Here is a 19552-nt window from a genome sequence, read left to right on the forward strand (position 1 = left end):
TGATCAAGAAACATTAGAGCTTCCCCTATTTTCATCCGACTGGAAACTGGGCCCCCCCCATACACACCGAGTTCTAAAGTTACTGGGACATGCCCCACACTCATTTCATGCTTCTAATTCACTGCTCATTTTTAAATCATTATCTAGCTCCCCCAAGAAATGTTTGTATAGTGTGCATAGCCCAGACTAGATGTTACCCAGCTTGAAACAAGTCCATCTGGGTTATAACCCCAGAGCTAATGAGACACAGGATCCTCCAGCCTCGAAGCACATGTCAGTTGCTTTGGGTTTTATTCTCTATTTTTGCAGCTGAAAGGAGTTTTCCAAGAACAAAGGGTGATCTGCGTCATTTCCAGTGTTTTATGGGGTTTCTTGCACCTCTCCCCAGACAGTATAGCTATCCTGAAAATACAATATTTCTTAATAATTTGGTTGGTGGCCATAAGTTCTACACTCTTTTGCCAAATATAAAGCATTCAAATAGCCTTACTGACACTGGTTGTGTTCAAAGCCATGGGATAGATTTAGAATGCAAACAGTTTTACAGCTCTTGAACTGCAGTTTGCATGAAGGCATATGGGCAGCCTCAACATAACACAATCAGTGCTGCCCTTTGCATCTGGCTCAACACAGGCTTAAACAGATGGAACCTGCCTCAGCAGCAACAAGATGCAAGTCAGCTGATGGGCAGGATAAGGTATGTGCGTGACAAGATGCAGTCCTTTCACTTCCCCCAAATTACACCAAAAACCAGGGACCAAGGGCACTTCATTCTGTCTTCTTTGCTTTATCACCAGAAGTGTGATACACTCTGAGATAATCTTTGAATGATTGAAAGGCCTCTTTAAAAGGTCTCTTTATAACTTTTATTTTTTAATGGGCTTTATTCTCTTAATGCATAAATAATTATTCATGATTAAGTTCAAGAAAAATCAGTGTGGTGTAAGAAGAGAGAAAAGATTTGAGAACGAGTCAGACTCAAGTCCACCATTTACTAGCTGTGTGACCTTGGATAAGTTACTTAATTTTCTCATCTGCAATATAAGGATTAAAGTATTGTGAAGGTTTGTTGTGGGGATTAAATGTGATAATGTATTAACAGATTAATTAAGAGAGCACAGCCCCAATTAAACCCATTCCAGGAAATTGCTGACACATTGGAAATAGATGACACCCTACAGGAATGCAAACTAATATGTTAAATCAGTACTTCTCAAATTTAATGTGTATATAAATCCCATGAAGATCTCCTTAAAATGCAGATTATGATTCAGTAGATCAGGGTGGGGAGAGATTCTGAGATTCTACATTTCTAACAAGCTCCCAGGTAATTTCCAGGCTGCAGAGTGCTGCTGGTCCATAAAATATATTTTGAGTAGCAAGGTATTAGATGTATCAGCATTTAAAAAGAGAGAAACTATTTATGCCACCTCCAACCTCAGAGCATGTCTTTGTAAATGTTAAATAAGGAAGGAATGCAGATATATTCCCATAGACTTCCAAGCTACACAGAACCCAAGAAAGTAGTAGAAATAAAGAATGCCTGAAAATGGTCCCAAGAGCATCCTTGATTAGTTTGCTGTGGCAGTAGCGGGTAATATGATCCAGTAAAAACCAATGCAACAGGTCAAGGACAGAAGAAAAAACTCCTCAGCCCATCCTCAGCTCTACTCCGCCCTTCTTTCTCCAGTGAACTCTTCATTTTCTCTACCCAACACCACATTGCTACCTAGCCAGAGGACAATATACTCCTAACCCAGTTTTTGCTTGTTTATATTTTAGTAAGGGCAATTAATATTATTCCCAGTAAAACTCAAGCACTCTAATACATTTTTTATTTACAATTATTTCATCAGTAAATTTTATATTCAAGAATATTATCTCCAATTTTTGCTACTACTGGAGTTATTATTCTGTTGAATTAATTTAAATACCTAATAATACTACTAGATTTTTTTATATCTTAGTGTAAGTGATAAATTTAAAAACAGACTGTCTCATAGGAAAATAAAAGTTTCCTTTTATTCTACCATAAAAGCCAGATTCTTTGATAGATCCAGTCTTATTCAACAACTATGGCTTAAGTTCCCAATATAGTCTCATTGTCTCTGTTTAAATACCTCTACTCAAGGCAACTCATTCTTTTTTTTTTTAAGATTTTATTTATTTATTAGAGAGAGAGAGAGAGAGAGAGCAAGAGAGTGCAAGCAGGGGGAGCTGTGGGGAGAGGGAGAAGCAGACTCTCTGCTGAGCAGGGAGCCCGATGTGGGGCTCGATCCCAGGACCCTGGGATCATGACCTGAGCCGAAGGCAGACACAACTGATGGAGCCACCCAGGCGCCCCAAGGCAACTCATTCTTTAGTCAAACAATCCACTGCATTTTGAAATAGCCATCTATCAGAGAGGCAGCCACCACCTCCACTACCACCATCTACCTCATTCTAACACCGTTATTTCCAGTCAATGATAGGAATTCTGATAGGAAGCAAGACAGTGAACAAGTTGGACTAGACACCCCAACTTTCTTACTCTCATGCTGAAGTTATCAAACTGGGCACTCCTACTTATAGATATTTGAACAAGGAGCTAGATGAACTGGGAGGCACAGAAGAAAAAGAGTCACCTAATAGAATCAACTATTTTACTTGGAAACTTGGGAGAATATTTTATACAAAAATGAACATGGTAACACTATGAAGTAGTGATTTATGTGATATATAAACATTAAATTAGAAACTCCAAAGAAACTACAATAGACAGATTAGAGCTATAACTCTCAGACTTCCCCCAAGTTCTCTTCTATTCCTTCTAACATTAATTTATTCTACTCAGTCTTTAGAGCTTAAAAAAATAGAAAAATTTTGAAAACCCATCTTGAGATATTCCCACTGTTTGCATTATTTGCAGTTCACCCTGGCTCCAGACATACCCTGATTCTTCACTCTCCATACTCATTTTAATGCATTATTCAACAAACTATAATTTCAAATAATTTTTAGTATCTCTGAGGACAGTTGAAATAGATTGAAAAGAAGAATTTTCATTATGAAGCATTGAAACATAGTTTTTTCCAAATGTCTTGACTTGTAGGTTTCAAATGATTACAGAAATGAAGTGCTGAAAAAGAATTCTTTTCTTCTAAGGACTGCTAGAAGTTGTTGAATTGGGCCTAGGGAAGGCCATAGAGGTGAATTAAGCAGAAATATAAAAAAAGGAATGAGAGAATGTGACATGGACATGAAAAAAGAAAAACCAAATGAGGAAGAAGACATTGAAAAACTAATCTGTGTTATCCAATCTGTAAAGACTTAAAGAAAGCGAGGTAAAAATACATCTAGAGAGAGAAATGGCATAAATTGGAAAAAAAAATGAAGATAGAGGATAGAATAAAAGGGTAGGGAAAATAAAATTAATGACTATACTGCTGTAAGAAAAGAAATGGGAAATTTTAAAGAATGTTACAGGCTTAAAGAATACAGGACAGTGTCTCTGTAGGTTTGCATTTTATGAAGCAGTTTATGAGTCGTGTGCGATGCTTTAAAAGGGACTATGACATAGCCATATTTTCTGAAAGGAAACATCAGCAAAACTTCTCTATTGGAAAAAGTAAATTAGAACAGTTAAAATTTTATAGTGTGCTTATGCACAATTTTTTCATGGAAAAAAAGAATCTAGCATTGTTGAAGACTTTTTTTTTCCTACCAAAGAGCTATGTATCCATGTCTATTTTTGTACAAAAAAGTTCTCCCAAGTCACACACAGAAAAAAAGTTGTTTTTACTAGATGACAGGAGAGGGAGAATCAGTGAATCAGTTGAGGAGAACATTCAAATTAAAACCAGTTTGGTTAGTTTTTTAAAAGCACAAAGCATTCAACTCAATATTCAACTTCAAAATTGTAAATAGGCACTATAAATCTTATTCAACTAATTTGGAATACAAAAATTTATTTATACATAAGTGCCACACTAAGTCAGGGTACCTGGGTGGCTCAGTTGGCTAAGTGTCCGACTCTTGACTTTGACTCAGGTCATGATCTAGGGTTGTGAGATCGAGCCCTGAGTCACGCTCCACGCTGAGCTTGAGATTCTCTCTCTCCCTCTCTCCCATCTCTCCACCCCCCCACACAAATAAAATGATAATAAAAATAAATACATAAAATGGATAAGTTCCACACTAAGTGAATTGCAGAAGGGAAAAATCAATGAGAAAAAAAAAGGTCTGGAAAGAAGAGTTGAAGAGAAAAATAAGAGACAGGAAAGGGATATGAGAAGGGGAAAGAAAAGAGGCAGAAAATCAAGACAGAATTTCCTGCTAAGGAAAGGAAGAAAGATACTAAAGACAGAAAAAATAGCATATTGAGAGATTCAAAAAAGACTTTTTAAACAAAACAAGAAAAATAAAGAATAACAAACTTTTTGAAAAGTATAATGACAAAGATTAGATCCTCAATACAGTCCAAATTGAGAAGTTGGGTGCTCTTCTTATATCTGGCTCACTTGGGCTGTATGTTTGGGAATAAATTTAATCATGACCTTTGGAAATAATAACTTTATTGCTCAGCCATACAAAAAGAATGAAATCTTGCCATTTGTGACAACATGCATGGCCCTAGAGGATATTATCCTAAGTGAAATAAGTCAGACTGAGAAAGCCAAATGATTTCATATATATGTGGAATCTAAAAAACAAAACAAATGAACAAACAGAATAACAGAAAACAGGAACAGACTCATAAATACAGAGAACAAACTGGCAGCTGCCAAAGGGAAGAGGGATGGGAGGTTGGGCAAAATAGGTGAAGGGAATTGAGTGATACAAAGTTCCAGCTACAAAATAAATAAGTCACAGAGATGAAAAGTATGGCATAGGGAATATAATCATAATATTGTAATAAGGTATGGTAACAGATCCTGACTATACTTACAGTGGCGAGCACTGAGTAATGTACAGAATTGTCAAATCACTGTGTTGTACACCTAAAATTAATTTAACATTCTATGTCAACTATACTTCAATAATAAATATTCTAAAAAGAAAGAAACACTAGTTTTTTAAACAATTGTTCAAAGCTCTGCATCTCTGTTCAAAGGCTCAGTTCAGAATTAGAAGAGTCATACTACATTACACAGGGATTTTGGTATCAGAGAAGAATTATTTTTTAGACCATGGTAGCTAAAAATATAGAAATGCTGACTCTTTGATTACTTTCTAACCTATTTTAAAAATCAGCTTGTAACAGAAGAGATACCCTTTGCAACCTTAGAGTAGGAAAAAATTTCCTAGATAGGACACAAGAAGCATGAATCATAAAAGAAAATAATTGATGAATGGGACCTCGTCATAATTAAAATTGTCTTCTATCTGAAAGCCAATGCTGAGAAAATAAAAATGCAAGCTACAGACTAGGAGAAAATATTTATAATATGTATATCTGACATCTATATTCACAAGTCTTGCAACTCAATAAGACAACAACCCAACTAAAACTTGTCAAAATGTTTAAATAGGTGCTTCATAAGAGAAATGTATTACTGATGGCCAATAAGCATATGAAGACTTCTCAACACAATTAGTCATCAGAGAAATATAAATTAAACCACAGTGAAGTATCATTACACACCTAGGAGAATGGGGAAAATGAAAAAGACTGGCAATGCCAAATGTTGATGAGATATGGAGCAACTAGAACTCTCATACATTTTTGGTAGGAATGTAAAATGTTACAACCACTTCGGAAAACAGTTTCAGTTTCTTATAATAGTAAACATATACTTACCCTAGGACTCCTCTATCCATTCCACTCCTACATGGCTACCCAAGAGAAATGAAAACTATGTCCACACAAAGACTTATGTATGAACATTCACAATAGCTTTATTTATCATAGCCAGAAAGTGAAAATAGCCTCTAAATCCATCAACATTGTATGGCCACACATACTGTGGCATATAGAGACAACAGACAACAATATGATAAATCTCAAAAACATATGGAGCAAAAGAAGCCAGATATAACAAAGTACATACTGTATGATTCCATTTATATGAAATTCTGGAAAAGGCTAAAGAGCTATAGTGATAGAAAACAATTCAATGTTTATCTGGGACCTGGGGACATGAGAAGGTGAATTGGGACAGACTGAAAAGAAACACAAAGGAAGTTTTTGGGAGGATGGAAATGGGTTACATCTTACCTATAATGAGTGCATTTTACTTTATGTAAATTGTACTGCCATAGAGTTGATCTAAAAGACAGTTTGTAACAATCTGATATTTCTAATAAATAGAAATATGGGTAAGAATATCCTAAAAATTGAATATTTTGAGAACTAGAATTAACTATAAAATATGCTAACTCAATTTTTCCTAATTCTTAAAACTGTTTTAAATCTAAAATAATTTCACATTTTCTATTCAATCATTTTGAGTTATTGTATTTAGTCAATATGAATGATTAAAGAATGAGTAAATTGATGTAAAATGTTGCAATTTATTTTACAAATAGGCATTATTCTTTTCTTCATTCATTTATTCAATAAGCATTTATTGATCAGGGGATCAATACTAAGAACAGTATCAGATACTAAAGATTCAAATGTATAAGACACAGGTATGCTCTCAAGTAGCTTAGAGTCTGGTTGAAAAAAAGACAGGGAAAAGGGAAAGAAGAACACAGACACAGCTCAGGTCTGCAAATATGTATCTACAGAGGTGTCCGGTGGCATGGTTTACATGAAGTCAGGGTACAGATGCATTAAAATATCTACAGTAAGCCTGAAATGGAGTCATGCATGGTAAGTCCCCATGTCAGCAGACCAAAACTTACCTAAGTGTCTATGCTTGGCTCTCCCAGAAAAGGTAGGCCTACATCAACCAATCAGCACTTGCCTGCTCAGCACAAGTTACCTGACCAGGCTCCAAGACTTCCCTTTGCTCCATGAAAGAAGAGTGACACTGCTTTAACTAATCAGCAAATGCCCAGTATGATGTCTTTGTTCCTGATCACTTTGGTCTAGAAAAATCTCTCACCTTATACAACTCTTCAGGGCTTTCTTTTCTTTTCTTTTCTTGTTTTAGGATTTATTTTTGAGAGAGAGAGAGCTCTCATGAGGAGGAGGAGGGACAGAGGGTGAGGGAGTGGGAGAGAATCTCAAGCAGACTCCCTGCTGAGCGGGGAGCCCCACACACATGGGGCTCAATCTTAGGACCCTGAGATTATGACCTGAGCCAAAATCAAGAGTCGGCTGCTCAACCGACAGAGCCACCCAGGCGCCCCCTCTTCAGAGTTTTCCATCCTGCTAGATTGGATGCTGCCCAACTCATGAATCACTGCATAAAGCCAATATGACCTTTTCAAAATTTATGATTTTTGGATTTTTCCTTTAGCACATGAGAATGCCACTAAACCAATGGAATCCAATTTGGGGAGGGAAAGAAGTTAAGGCACAAGGAACCCTCTAAGGGAGAAGGAAAATAAGAGATCATTCTGGACTAGAGCTTATGGGGTTGAAAGCCTAACACCATGAGAGCAAAGGCATAAGAAAGTTGGCAGGACCAAGGCAGGATTTCCGAGCTTAAGGTGGAGCTGTTCTGCATGCCAACAAGGTCTTGAGAGCAGCTCTGTAAGTGACTGCTGAAAATCAGCAGAGAGGAAGGGAAAGAATCCTGAGAGTGAAGTGTCTGGGTTGTTGAAGTCTTCCTGGATGGTAGGTGCACAGAGGACAGAGAAGATAATGAACCTCACAGCTTGGCTTCTATCAGTGGGGGAGAGAGTTGGATAGTTAGAAATACCGTTGACCCTTGAACAACACATTTGAACTGCACGGGTCCACTTACACATGGATTTTTTACAGTAGAGTACTGTAAATGTATTTTCTTGTCCCTATGATTTTCTTAATACCATTTTATCTTCTCTGGCTTACTTTATTGTAAGAATACAGTATATAATGCATATAACACACAAAGTCTGTGTTAATTGACTGTTTATGTTATGGCGAGGCTTCTGATCAAGAGTAGGCTATTAGTAGTTAAGTTTTGGGGAAGTCAAAAGTTACACACCTATTTTCAACTGTGGAGGAGGGAGGTTGGCACCCCTAATCCCCATTGTTCAACGATCAACTGTACTGAGATGTTACCACATAAATCTAAGGAGAAAACAGTTAAAAGTTCTTTGAAGAAGCTAATAATGCTTAAGTAGAATGATAACATTTTGAAATTGAAATTGATGGTTTTCATAGTCAGTAATTCCTTTTTATACCACTTTAGGTAACAATAGTAGACATTTAGTCTGAATCCTATTCTTTTTTTTCTTTTTTTAAGATTTATTTGAGAGAGAACTGCCATGCACGTGCATGAGTGAGGGGAGGGCAGAAGGAAAGGAGAGAATCTCAAGCAGACTCTCCGCTGAGCACGGAGCTCTCTTCTGGCTCGGTCTCATGACTCTGAGATCATAATCTGAGCTGAAGTCAAGAGTCAGATGCTTAGCCCACCAAGCCACCTAGGCGCTCCTGAATCCTATTGCTTTATAAAGACATTGAAATGAGTTCAGAAAATAAACAAACAAATTCTTAGCATTTGAATTTTAAAGTAAGTGCTTGAAATGCAGAGCAGAGACTAAAATCTTGAAAGCCAAGGCTTTCAATTCATTGCTGGAGCAGTGGGGGAAAAGTTTTTTTAAGTCCTAGCCTCAAGGCCCCAGGGCTAAAATTATAAAGTCTCTAAAATAAACAGAGTTGGGATGAGAAAAGAAAAAAAAAGCATAGCCAGTTTGAAAATTCATTCTGGGTTTGGGGGCAAGTTTTGGTTTTGGTTTTGGTTTTACAAGAATAAATTAGATAAGAAACTATGGATTTAGCAGGGTCTCCAGAAAAGGAGATTGTTGTCCCATGTCTGTGTCCCAACCCTGGTCATCCCATGAAGAGGTAGGGCCTCAGAAGGGAAATGATTGGTAGCCCAGATGAATCCGGAGAAATCCAAGACCTTCATTTGACAAGGGTATATATAGTTCAGAAAGACCTCTGGCCTCTTGAAAATTTTCCAGGCCAATGCTGGAGGGATAAATACCAGTAACAGAGTGAGTTGTCTGGGTAGATGAAATTTAGGGCCCCCTCCCAGGTCCTTCCTAACCCCAGGGAACTTTTATGAACCTGTGAAAAACAAGACAATCCCAAAATGGAGCCGCTCATGCTAAGCCCCAAGTTACCAAACTGAGACTAATTACAGGTTTAGCTTTCCCAGTAACGGGATCTTAAACCAGTCACTCGGCAATTGCCTCATCAGCACTAGTTAGGTAATGTTCCTGACAGACCCCTGCTATCCCCTAAAGGAAAGTAACCCAGCAAAAATTAACCCACTCTTTTGCCTACTAGAAGTTCCTTGTTCCTACTCCTTTCTGCCTATAAAAGTCTTTCATTTTTACGCCTTCTTTCTATCTGCTAGATTGCTGCCTGATAGGAGTCAGTTTTTGCTCAAATAAACTCTTAAAATATTTAATATGTCTCAGTTTATATTTTTACACCTGGAAGTGTTGAACATGTAGCCAGCAGTGGCCTTGAGGTCAGAATAAGAAAGGCTCCAGAGGGACCAGAGGCCTTGGTGAGACATGGCCATCTAAGATGATGGATCAGGGATTAAGCCCCCCAAGCAAAGGACAAAGTCCCATCTCAGTAACTGCTAGAGAACAGCTGGTGTCTGAAAACTGGATACCCTACCCCCTTGAGTTTGGATACAACCTCAAGAGAAAGGTGCACAGTAGAAATCTTTCATTAGCTATTTAAAAGCCTGAGTTTTACTCAGAGGTTTCTGAAATGACAGTAATCAGTCACTTTGACTGAATTTGACCAAAAGTTTCTAGATTAAGTGTTCTGCTATTGAACAACATGACAAAAAGATTAGCATTAGTTACAGACAAATCTTTTTTTAGTGGCCTGAGCATTTATACCAAATTTTCTAACATTTTTGAGTCCTTGATTAGTACACTCACATAGCATTTCTGGCTACCTAAAATGTTATCACTTCCACTCCACACAGCTGCCTCTATGTCACCCAAGTTTAAATGTTACTCCTTTGAGAGGTTTTTCCTGTCTAACCAACCTTAGTGGGTCCAACACCCATCCCCACTACACACACACACACACATACACACACACACACAAAGCATTTGTGCACCTGCACACACACACACACACACTGTTTATTCTCTGTCAGGGGTCCTAGATTCATTTCCTTTATATCACTTTCCTCAATTTGCTATTTCATAGTTATTTGTTTGATTACCTGTTTCATGTCTGTTTAATTACCTGTTTAGTGCTACACTGTTATCTCTATGAGAGCAGAAGCTGCTCCTGTTTTATCTTCACAGTACTCACAGTGCCTAGCGTGGTCTTCACGGCGTAACAGCCATTTGATAAACACATGTTGAGTGACTGTACCAAGCTCTACGTCTACGCTGTTATTTGCTTAAATTTATTTACTCCTGAGATAGATGCTGTTATTGTCCTCATCCTAAAGACAAGGGAAATGAGCCACGGAGAGATTAGGTAGCTTTGCAAAGCCAGTTAATGATAGAGCCAGAAGTTAAACCCAAGTAAAAAGGAGGATAAAAAACTAAGCATGACTGACTCCAGAGCATGCTCTCTTGTCTCCTACAGAACATTTTCTCTTTTTACAAACACAGAAGGCAATGGCCTGGGCCTCACCATCCCTGTGGTACTAGGATGACAATGACCAGTAACCAAGCCAAGACACCAGTGGGCCAAACGGTTTCTAGTTCATTTCTGGAAGAGTTAATGAATGGGGAACTGTTCAGTCCAAGGGTACCCAGCAATTCATTGACAGAGTAGAGGTTTCCGATGTTGCCTGGGGTCTACAGGGGAATAGGCTACATGGGATGAGGATGAGATGGGGCTTTTTTTGACTCAGGGATATTTTGGCATAGCTTAAAAAAAAAAATTGAATAATCTCTTTTTTTCATTACCATATTGCAACAGCCATCCTATCCCAATCCCAAACCTCAGAACTTCCTGACCCTGAAGTTCATGAATGAGGTGACAGGTGGGCTGAGGTAGGGGATTTTAGACTCACTTTATTCAAAACTGAATTCATCAGCTTTCCTCCCATTTTAACATTCTCCTGTATTCTCTTTCTCCACTAGTGGCAGTATCTTAGTCTATGCTTGAAGTCTACAAGTGACCCTTAACTTGGCTGACTTAATTTTCTAAATATCTCTTAAATTTGCCAACTACTCTCCATTGCCATCACCCTGCCCTCATCAAACCCTCATTATCTCTCGCCTGGACTATTGCAATAGCATTGTAACTGCCCTCCTGGTCTCATGTTTCCATATTCATCTGCTTATTTATATTCATCTGCTTTATGTCATCTCTTTCACAACCACTCAACTCTGCCTTCAGAATGGGAAAAGAGTCATAGACAGTGAGTAAATGAATGGATGTGGCTGTGTTTCAATAAAGCTTTATTTATAAAAGCAGGTGGTGGGCCAGAGTCACCCCTGATTTACCTCATAGTTATCAGAGTTATCTGTAAAGTATGCAGCACTAACCACATAACTATATCATTCTTCTCCAAAGAAAACCATAAAACATTGGATAATGCCACATTATCTATAAAAGATGCAAACTTCTAATGGCCTATGAATTTGGCTTGGTCCCTGCCTGCTGTGTTACATTATATCTCACCACTCCTTGCCTTGCACTTCATGTTCCTGTAACACTGACTATATCTAGTTCTCTGCGCACAAAAGTTGTTCCCTGATGTTTCTAGTCTGATATCCTTATCCACACTCTTCCTCCTACCTGGAATGACCCACTCGTGTTTTCTCTTCACTTAGCTAATTCCTGCTTATTCTTCTGACAAGACCCAGGCCTCCTTCTGGAAGCTTTCCATAATCCACACAGGAGCAGTGCCCTCCCCTATCTCCCAGGAATCTCTCTGTTTATCTCTGTCATTTTTAGTACTGTGCTTGATCATAATTATTTGTGTATCTCCCTCATTAACTATAAGTTCTTCCATAGAACTTTCCTGTGTCTCATTTACCTTTTAATTCAATGCCCAGCATTTTCTTATCACATGGTAGAAACTATAAATATTTTTAAATGTTTATTGAATAAATGAATGTTTGAATGAATGCACTAAACTAGTCTGATTTTTTAAAAGAGTTAATGTAAATGAAATAGGGCTTGTTGAATACAAGCATTGTGTCTGCCATACACATCTTTAGTTATATGTGTGCATGCATGTGTGTATGTATCCTGTTAGAAATTGCATTTATATATACATATATAGATAGATAGATAGATGTATATTTAAAACAATTTTATTATGGAAAATTTCAAACATATACAGAAGTAGAAAAGAACTGCTTGTTCTTTTTTTTTTTTTTAAATGTTTTTTTTTTTTTAAAGATTTTATTTATTTATTTGAGAGAGAGAATGAGATAGAGCATGAAAGGGGGGAGGGTCAGAGGGAGAAGCAGACTCCCTGCTGAGCAGGGAGCCCGATGCGGGACCCGATCCCGGGACTCCAGGATCATGACCTGAGCCGAAGGCAGTCGCTTAACCAACTGAGCCACCCAGGCGCCCCAAGAACTGCTTGTTCTTAATGAACTCCATCCCCACCATGTACCCCTCCCCCCTCACCCAGTGTCAATATATATTAATGTACAGCAAATTTTGTTTTACTATACTTGTACCCACGTCCCCAATCCTCCCATCTCCAGATATTTTGAGGCCTATCTCAGATATATCATTTCATGTGAAACCTTTTCAATAGGTATCTCTAAAAATTAAGGATTTAAATATTTTAACAGAATAACTGCATGATTGTACCTTTAAAAAATGGTTCTTAGCCATAGTTAAAGTTCATCAAAATTAGCATCGTCATTGTCTTACCAACAGTAATATGTCCTTAAATGCTATAACTCTGATCCCACTTCTTTCAATGTGTGCATTATGAGCATCTAATATTTAAGTTCTAGCCATTCTCCCCTAAAATTAGATATTATTGTTTTTTGGAATATGTATTTCCTTATCAACATATAAATAAATAGCTACCTCACTTTAAAAATCCACTTACTGTGAGATTTTTTATAATAAATTTTTAAATTGTATTTATCTAAAAATATCTTTATTTCACCCGTATGCTTGAAGGAATAGTTTTATTCCACAAGTTTTTGGATTGATTTGTTATTTTTTTCTCAGTACACCAACCACTTCTCCATCTTAGTTTTGGACAGGGCTGGATTAGACTGGGAAAAGAACTCCTTCAGTTTATCTACAATGTATTTCCTATCTGCACCATCTATAGCAGCAAATGCAGAAGAGAGCCTGTTCTCCGCTCAGAATGGGCTCAGACTAAGCCTAAGGTTCAGGTAAAATCTTAGCTCTTCCAACAATCACCAGAATCTCAGTTCTTACCTAATTTAGATAAAGCTAGTTAAATTAAGCACTTTGAGTACCCAGGCTTTTGAAACAGAAGTCTATATCCAGGGACACAGTGGTAAAGAGAGAAAACCGTGCACATTCTTCCCTCCCCGCCCCCCCCCCACCCCGGCCCGCCCCAGCCCTGAGTCCTAGGAATAGTTTTCTCTCCCAGAAGGGCTCTGAGGTCTTGAGGCAGGTGGCAGCATACACTGTGGAATGAGCTGGCAGATAGTCAGAGGAGGCTTGCCCTTTGCAGAGCAAGGTCAGACCTCAGGAGCAGTCTCTGGGACTATTGGGATCCAGCCTTTGTAACAGTTCAACTTTCTAATGCTTGCTTCCTTACCTCAGAATGGCTGAAAGTCTCAGATTGGTCAGCTGAAATGCAGCGATGGAGGACGGCCCAAGAGAGGGCAGTTCCTAAATTTTCTGACGCTTTTACCTCTGGGATCTCTTTGTTCTTCAGATTTGTATAAGAAATCCCTACTTTGCACATTTTCCTGACACAAGCCATCTAGTACTTTGTTATAATCATTCGACACCTTTTGATGCTTACTGCGCTGTTCTGAAATGGGACAAACTAAGCCATAAGTACACAAGTAGATTGGGGTCTGTGCTTAAAGTGGAGGCATTGTAGGATTTCATCTGTAACTTGCCTTTAGCTTCAGAAGTTGGGCTGGCATAGTCCATTACTGAGGATGAAGCTTTTCTGTGAGCTGCTCTTGATCACACAGGTGGGATTCAGAAGGATGTACAGAATAGTCCTTTAATTCAGGTTCAAGCTGCCCACTGCCAACCAGACAGTGTCAACCCTGAATGGAGTGAAAGAAACAGCTTCTCTACCCCATTACTCCTGTACCACCTGATTTTGAAAGCCTTTATCCTCAACTTACGCAATTATACCTCTCCTGAACTTGTTCTTTTCTTTTCCCCAGAACTCTTGAGAAAACAAGTTCCCATCACAGTGACTTACTATAGCTAAAAAATATCCTGACTCTCAACCAAGGAGATTCTCTGTTTACCAAAACTACTATTGAGGTTAAAGAATAAGGAATAATATTAATAATAACAATCCTTTCAGGGGTGCCTGGGTGGCTCAGTCAGTTAAGTGTCTGCCTTTGGCTCAGGTCATGCTCTCAGGGTCCTGGGATTGAGCCCCATGTCTGGCTCCCTGCTTCTCCCTCTCCTCCCTGCTCATGCTCTCTCTCGCTATCTCTCTGTCTCTCAAATAAGTAAATAAAATCTTTAAAAAATAATAATAATCCTTTCAAAAGAGATATGAGATACTACTTTTCTTCTAAATAAGACTTTAATTTTATCTCTTCTCCAAGCCCATCATCCACCTAAAAACTTCACACTTCAATTAAACTAAATTTTAAACCAGGTGGTTATCACTAAAAGTGAAAGTTTAATGTGCTCTTGGGAATTTCCATATAGAGTCCAGAATTGAGCTACCCCTGCCCTCTAGCTTCATTTCCTCCCTCTTTTATACAACCTGCCAAAATTCATTCAATTCAATGACATTAGCTGAGTATGTCTATACTAAGCCCTGGAAATACTAGTATGAATAAGACAATCTCTGCCCTCAAGAAATTCACCCTATAGTGAAAGAAAACCATTTTAAAGAAATAATGATACCAGCATAAGCACAAAAAAGTGCTGACATAATCCACTGTATCCAAAGGCAAAGGCATCACTGTGGGAAGGAATGACTTATTCCATTTGTAAAGTTAGGTGAGGACCTGAACATAGGTAGCTCCACTATTCTCTTTTTGCCTTCAAGTACAAAAGGAGGAGAAAGGGAAACTTCCCAGAATGTCCTAACAGGTGTTCTTTGAACAGGATGACTACAGAGAATTCTAGATGGTTTGTTGCCTTGTATCTGGACTTAGCCCCAGTGGCAGCCCCTTTGGATGACCTGATCTTCAAATGTGATCTCATTCCTGGACATTTGGCTTTCAGATGTATTCCCACCTAGGCCTATTCTCTCCTCACCCTAGTGCCCAATCAAATTGGACTTCAGTCACTGGGCTGCATCCAGGATCCTATTGTTTTGGAAGAAGGGATGTTTCCTCCCCACTCTTGAAGTTTCCTTCCCAGTAGGAGAAGCAACATAACATTCATTCACTCATTTATCCAACCAACAAATATTTACTGACAACTATATGCCAGGCACATTCTAGACCCTGCTCTCATAAAACTTACACTATATAGTCACTGCCTGTGGAGAATAGGCAAACAAAATACTAAGCATATGTGATAGCTGAGGGTGATGAATGCTGTGGAGAAAAATAAAGTAGTATAAAGGGATGAACAGTTCTGGGTAGAGAATTCTAGGTGTTTTATACAGGATAGTCAGGAAAAGCTGCATGGAGAAAAGCACATTTGAGCAAAGGCCTAAAGACAAATGAGGTTCTGGAGTTCAAAGAAGTATTTCAGTCCGGAGATACGAATTTGGGAATCATCAGTATACAGAGCTATGAGACTAGGGGAGACCAAGTGGGAAGGGAATAGGTAGGTAAAAGTTTTCAAGAGTGAACACTGAAACACTCCAATATTTAGAATTCAGGAAGATGAGGAGAAATCAGCAGAGGAGACTGAGAAGAAGCCAATGAAGTTTCATACTCCTGGCCCTTCTCTGCCTCTGTCTCTCTTTGCCCATCTGAATTTCTCCCCTGAGAAGGAGTAACTTACGTGATTGGTAAATTCAGGAGAGAACCTGATACTCAATGGCTCTACTCCTTCCTTTTTCCTTACCTTTAGGGAGCTGACTGCCTGCAGAAAGCCTGTATTCTGCTGTTTCTCTGTGATAATATCCTCAGGGACACCATGAAAAGGTCCGCAATTTTCTGTGCTTCCTATGACTCTGGTGGGTAAGTCTGCCTCATTCTAGAATTCAGTATTTTAAAGCCCACATCTATATAGCTCTAAGCCACATTTTCTAATATCAGATTTACCAGTAATAAAGACAATGTTTTAATTTATGTCTGCCTGCTTCCTTTGCCTTATCTCCTAATTGATTCAAAACTCTGGCCATCAAGAAGGTTTAAGTTCATCAGACCCCTCCTTGAAAGCCATTATCATGGAACACAAATTCAGACTCAGGTGATCTGTAAGAACACTTCCAACTCCAAAAGAAGTCCATGATTTACTTCCCTGCCTGTCAGTTGGAAGCCAAGTCTACTCAGAGATTTTAGAAGTAGAAAGAAAGTAAGATCATCTGTTCGCAGCATTTTGATGAGAAAACTGACACCCAGAGAGAGAACCTAGCCAGCAGCAGAGCCACAACTGTGAGTCGGCTGTCTTGACTCCCACCCAGTCCAGTGAGAACCTTAGACTCCTCCATCTTATTCATTCCTAAAGGAGAAATAAAATGAAACAGACTAAGTATCTTCCTGAGAGTTTTTCTCCAAACTATCCCTACTTACCCACATGCATATGTTGACTCATTATATAGCAAAAAAGAAGTGGCTATTTGGTCACTTACGATAATGCTATCTCTTAACTGTTTTTCCTCTAGTGATCTTTGTTTGATCAAAGAAAAAGTCTATTATTTCCCGTAATTACCTAGGTAACTGAAGAAATGTTCACTGATGATTCATGATCACCAACCTCAAAAGAGTCCTTAACATTGTTTCCTTAGTCTGTGACTTTCTCACTCTTCGAACTGCTTTAAGCCCCAGACACCTCCCTCATTCCCAGATGGTCTTGCCTCCTTCTCAGAGAAACTGAAGACCTCAGATAGCAATGTTCTCTCCTTTCCTATCCACCTCTACAAACAGAGCTATATATGTGCCCAGCCTTTCCTTCATCCTTGCAGTTAACAGTAGAGAGGTATTCCTCAACCTACCAAAGCCACTCCTTCTGTCTGTCTGCAGATTCAATCCTCTCCCACCTTCTCAGACAAAACTCCACCACTGATTTTCTCTTCCCTCTCCAGCAGTGTATTCTGCTGGTCCCTCTCATCTGGATCTTTTCTATCACATTTCAACCAGCTCAAATCTCTTCCAAACAAAAATAGAAAACAGTATTTCTTGATGTCGCACCCACTGGGACCTATAACCATATTCGGATTACGCTGTTCTGAGGACCTAAGTATTGACGTACTCTTTTCCATATGTAGTGCAAACATTAAAATAACTCACTAAGCCAATACAATTATGAGTTTTTTATTAAAACTCCTTTTATTCCTTGTTTTCAAAAGGTCATGTACCAAATTCTCTCCAAATTTGTCTTATTTTGGTGTTCCTGCTTTGCTAGGAGTTTTGCCTGAGGCATATCTGCTAACTGGGCAATCCAGAATTTGCCCATTCATTCTCATATTCACAACCAAAATACGTGAGTTTTCTATAACTTGCTGTCTTTGTTTCCTCATTTTTCCTCCCACCATTTCATCAGTCTGGTTCTTCCCTAGTAACTCTACCGAAAGGTCTATTACTGAGATTGTCATTGACTCCCAAGACCTAACAGATATTTTTACAGTCCTTATATTATTTGATTTCTCAATAGATTTGACTCTATTGACAGCCCTCCTCCCTTTTAAACTGCTTTTTTCTCTTAGCTTTTGTGCATTCTTCTGGTTTTTCTCCTTTTTATCAGACTTCTCCTTCCCAATCTTATTTTCAGACTCTTCTTCCACTATGAGTCTTTCAAAGTTAGAGAACCTAAGGGCTCTTCCTAGGTCCTCTTCTGTTTTCACTTTATAGGCTTTCTATATTTCTATAAATAGCCTATTTTTAGGAGAACTATATAATTTATCATTCAAACCAGTCCATTTTTAAAAGTAGAGGAAGGGTATTATTAGCAGTGTTGCCTAGACTGTTCGGAGCCAACTTGGATATGTAGTCACCCCACATATATGCCAATGAGGCCCGAGTTTATTTCCCCATTGAAGACCTCTTCTCCAAGCTACAGACTCACAAATTGCCTACTCACTATGTGCGCTTGAATTCATCAATTCATTCTTTTAACAAATACTTAGTATCTATTGTAGGTCAAGCACTATTCTAGGAACTGATGATATATTAAAGAACAAAACAGACAAATCTCCTGTCGTCATAGAGTTTACATTCTAGTTGAGGGGAGATGAATAAAAGCACAAATATATAAAAATACCTATTAAAAAGGCGGGGGGGGGGCGCCTGGGTGGCTCTGTTGGTTAGCAACTGCCTTTGGCTCAGGTCATGATCCCAGGGTCCTGGGATCGAGCCCCACATCGGGCTCCTTGCTCAGCGGGGAGCCTGCTTCTCCCTCTCCCTCTACCTGCTACTCTGCCTTCTTGTGCTCTGTCTCTCTCTGTCAAATAAACAAATAAAAATTCTTTTTAAAAAAATACCTATTTTTTACCATGATGAAGGCTATGGAGAAAAATTAAGTTGGAGAAGGGTATAGGGAGTGTTGGGAGGAAGTCGGAAATTTTAAATAGTGTGATCAGGTAAAGCTTCACTAAGAAGGTAACATTTGAAAAAAAGACTTTTCTGAAGTTTGGGAAAGTAATGAAAGTGGACACATGCGTAAAGAGAACAAAATGTGCAACATCCTGTAAGTGGCGATAGGCATAATGTCTTCAAGAAATAGCAATCAGGCCACATATATGAGGCTGGATGAATAAAGGAGAAAGCAGGGAGATAAAATCAGAATGTTAACAAGTTTATATTATATAGGGCCTTGTAGGCAATGGTAAAGAATTTAACTCTTAACACTAAATAAAATAAGAAGCTATTGGAGGGGTTTGAGCAGAGAATATAATATGATCTGACTTACATTTTAAAAGTACCACTCTGGCTGCAGGCATGGGTGAGAGCAGACCAGATGAGGAATAAAGGCAGAAGTGGGGAGTCTAGTTAGGAGGCTACTGCAATAATCCAGCTGGTTTGGACAAGAGCATTAGGAGATAAAGTGGTTAAAAGTGGTCAGATTCTGTATATATTTTGAAGATGGAGGGGCGCCTGGGTGGCTCAGTTGTTAAGCGGCTGCCTTCGGCTCAGGTCATGATCCCAGGGCGCTGGGATCGAGCCCCGCATCGGGTTCCCTGCTCCGCGGGAGGCCTGCTTCTCCCTCTCCCACTCCCACTGCTTGTGTTCCCTCTCTCGTGTCTCTCTGTCAAATAAATAA

The sequence above is a fragment of the Phoca vitulina genome, unplaced genomic scaffold (assembly GCF_004348235.1).
Source record: "Phoca vitulina isolate PV1807 unplaced genomic scaffold, GSC_HSeal_1.0 scaffold24, whole genome shotgun sequence".
Taxonomy (NCBI): Eukaryota; Metazoa; Chordata; class Mammalia; order Carnivora; family Phocidae; genus Phoca; species Phoca vitulina.